Below are 3,888 nucleotides of genomic sequence, written 5' to 3' on the forward strand. Positions count from 1 at the left end.
CTGCATTACATTTTAAAGTCATATAAAAGAATTATTTGGCTATATGAAATTTATGCATTCTTCCTTAAAGAAAGGAACGTCTATAGAGATACAGAAGTGCATTTGGTATTCATTACTGGTGATTCTGAATAAAAAGAATTTAGGTTTTGGGATATAAGGTGAGAACAACATTAGCTAGAAACTATACTAACCAATGGATGGTTTCTGGAAATTTAAAGGTTAACAGTTTCACTTATTAAGTTGGGGAAATAAATTATATGTATATTGTAGACCAGTGTGACAGTTGCAAAAACAGTCTAAACATGAATAAGAGAATTTGATACATTTTCTAAATGCCTTAAAAGAACCTTTCTCCTACCCTCATTCAATGTCCATTTCTAGACTTGACTTGAGTATTGTGAACACTTACAAAGTTTGCTCCAAAAAACTAGGCCATCACTGTGAATTAATAAACATCACAAAATGACTTAAATCACCATGTACTAAGTGGCAGGTCCTTGTAGTAGTTGAATGAGTATTGGTTTTCTAGAATGGTAAGAGGCCTGAGAAGTTGCATAGTTTGCCTCATTTATCTTACAGGTGTGGAAAATAAAGATGAGGTGAAGAGACTTTCCCAAGTTCTCATAAATTTACAGCAGAGAGGGACTATAACCAAGCTGATTCCTGATTGGAGGCTATTTCTGCAATACCGTGATGCTTTAAGTCAAAGTTTAAAATGCATTTGATTTGCCCCTTTGTTTAAACCTTTAAAAAAATGAGCATGATATAGCCTAAAATAGCAAGCAGTTTTGATGAACTCACATTTTTAGCTATCAGCCAACTAGAAACCAAATATAATAGCAATGTTAATATCAGAGTAGATAATGGATATATTATTAAAAGCAAGTGTAATGATGACAGCCTTCCTGTTTCCTAGGCTATTTTAAGAATCATAAGTTCTCTAAGTGCCCATCATCGGATGAATGGATAAAGAAGATGTGGCACATATATACAATGGAATATTACTCAGCCATAAAAAGAAACGAAACTGAGCTATTTGTAATGAGGTGGATAGACCTAGAGTCTGTCATACAGAGTGAAGTAAGTCAGAAAGAGAAAGACAAATACCGTATGCTAACACATATATATGGAATTTAAGGAAAAAAATGTCATGAAGAACCTAGGGGTAAGACAGGAATAAAGACACAGACCTACTAGAGAACGGACTTGAGGATATGGGGAGGGGGAAGGGTGAGCTGTGACAAAGCGAGAGAGAGGCATGGACATATATACACTACCAAACATAAGGTAGATAGCTAGTGGGAAGCAGCCGCATAGCACAGGGAGATCAGCTCGGTGCTTTGTGACCGCCTGGAGGGGTGGGATATGGAGGGTGGGAGGGAGGGAGACGCAAGAGGGAAGAGATATGGGAACATATGTATATGTATAACTGATTCACTTTGTTATAAAGCAGAAACTAACACACCATTGTAAAGCAATTATACCCCAATAAAGATGTTAAAAAAAAAAGAATCATTAAGTTCTGCTAGTACATATTTTAGGGTCACTAAAATTACTTTCTAAAATAATTTTTGAAACTAGACTAAATTACTAAGAAAATTACTTTCAGGTGACAAAGGAACACGCTTCTGGAAGAGGAGCTAAAGAGGTTTAATAGCTCTTTCTTATCTATCTCATCACCTGAAAAATGTGTCGAGCAGTAACTTCACAATTTGAATATTACAAATGAAAAAGGGGAAGAAATAGAAATCCACCCAGTTCTGGAATTATGGATTGAGTTTTGGAAGATGATTTGATCTTGTAATCTTTTTTGCTGGTCCTCTCTTGGCATTTACCATCTTCTGATTAGCTGGATTATATCTTTCTGTTTTCACTGGATTCTCTTTCATTCTATGCAGTTGATTCATTGGTTGTCTTTTAGAAACTTGGTGTGAGCCAGAGACCTGAGACATTTTAGCTAGGTATATACGACGTTCATCATTGATCTTGTGGTAAGCCTTTGATTCTCGTTCCAGTCTAAGTACATAGTCTTTCACTTGATTTTCAAGGCTCCTTTTTTCTTTTGCTAGCTGTTTAAGTAATGTACTTAAGGATTCCACTGGCATCCGCTCATAGACACGAATAGAAGATAGTCTATGTGAAGGATTTCCATGGAATTTTTTCCATTTTCTCTCTGAGACTAACAACTTGCTTTTCTAGTTGATCATTCTGTTCAAGTTGTGTCTCATAACAGGTTTTCCACTCACTGCCTTTGTTGTCAGTACTGAGTTTGGCTTCCAGTTCCACTACCTTTTGTCTTATTTCAAGTATTGAGATTTGTACTAAGTCTTTCATATGGATTTCTTCCAATAACTCCAGTTTAAGGAGGTCAGTGCTCATGCCTTAGAAGGTGTCACTTCTTTCATCCCCCATAGTGTCAGGTCAGAGATCTCCCACACCCTTCCCCTCAGCATAGCTTAGAGCAGAATACCTGAAGGGACATCCAGAAGCTGGGGATGAGAAAGTGTTGTCATGAGCTGTTGGTATGGTGAACTGACTCTTAGAATTCTTGGTTGAGCTTCTTTCCCCCAGCACTTTGAATATGTCATAATACTGACTTCTTGTCTCCACTGTTTCTGATGAGAAGTCAGATGTTAATTTTATTGTGGTTCCTTTGTATATGACACATAATTTTCTTCTCACTATTTTCGAGTTTCTCTCTTTGGCTTTGGCTTTCAACAGTTTGACTATGATCTCTCTAGCTGTGAATATCTTTGAGTTTGTGCTATTTAGAATTCATTGAGCTTCTTGGATGTGTAGATTAATCTTTTTTTAAATGAAATTTGAGAAGTTTTCACCCACTATTTCTTCAAATACTTTTTATGTCCCTTTTTTCTCCACTTCTCTTCTGGAACTCCCATTATGCATACGTGGTGTGTTTGATGGTGTCTCACTGGCCTGTGAGGTTCTTCAGTTTTCTTCGTTCTTTTTACGGTCTGTTCCTTAGACTAGATAATCTCTATTGATCTACCTTTTTTTAATTTTAATTTTTAATTGAAGTATAGTTGATTTACAATGTTTCAGATGATCTACTTTCTATTATCAACTCAAATCTGCTGTTGAGCCCCTTGAGTGAATTGTTCATTTCAGTTGTTGTACCTTTTAATTCCAGAATTTTCATTCATTTCTTTTTTATAATTTGTATGTCTTTATTTATATTCTCTATGTGAAGAGTCACTGTCATCATATATTCCTTTAATTCTTCAAACGTGGCTTCTTTTAGTTCTTTGAACATATTTATAATAGCTTATTTGAAGTCTTTATGTATTAAATCTATCACCTAGACCCTCCCAGAGACAATTTATATAAGCTGCTTTTTTTTTCTGTGTATGGGCTGCACCTTGTTTCTTTGTTTTTTAATTTTAATTTTTTATTTTTGTTTAGTGATGTGCTTGGACTAATTATGTAGTGTCTATTTCCCCTGTAGAGTGTGAGAACTGGAATCTCTGCTCAGTTGTTTTTTTAAAATTCTTTTTAAAAAACTTTTTATTTTATATTGGAGTATAGCTGATTAACAATGACGTGATAGTTTTAGGAACACAGCAAAGGGACTCAGCCATACATATACATGTATCCATTCTCTCCCAAACTCCCCTCCCATCCAGGCTGCCACATAACATTGAGCAGAGTTCCCTGTAGGAAAAGGAACAGTAGGTCCTTGTTGGTTATCCATTTTATTTTTTTTTGACAAAATAATACATTTATTACCTATGATTGGCAGATATATTGCTCATTTATTCTCTCCATGTTTAAAAAGAATTTCAAAATAACAAAATAATTATATACACCATACAATTCAGGGTAAGGTTGGGCTCAGGGGACCACTTCATTGTTCACAGGGTGGACAGA

At 35.4% G+C, this 3,888-nt stretch overlaps 1 pseudogene; it reads right to left on the reverse strand.

Moving 5' to 3' along the window:
- Window positions 1–1,582: 1,582 nt before the first annotated feature.
- Window positions 1,583–3,468, reverse strand: LOC149744179 (coiled-coil domain-containing protein 169 pseudogene; annotated as a pseudogene).
- Between the last annotated feature and the right edge of the window lie 420 nt (window positions 3,469–3,888).

The sequence above is a fragment of the Delphinapterus leucas genome, chromosome X (genome assembly GCF_059928025.1).
Source record: "Delphinapterus leucas isolate spDelLeu-1000000601 "Yukka" chromosome X, BTC_Dleu_Yukka2, whole genome shotgun sequence".
Taxonomy (NCBI): Eukaryota; Metazoa; Chordata; class Mammalia; order Artiodactyla; family Monodontidae; genus Delphinapterus; species Delphinapterus leucas.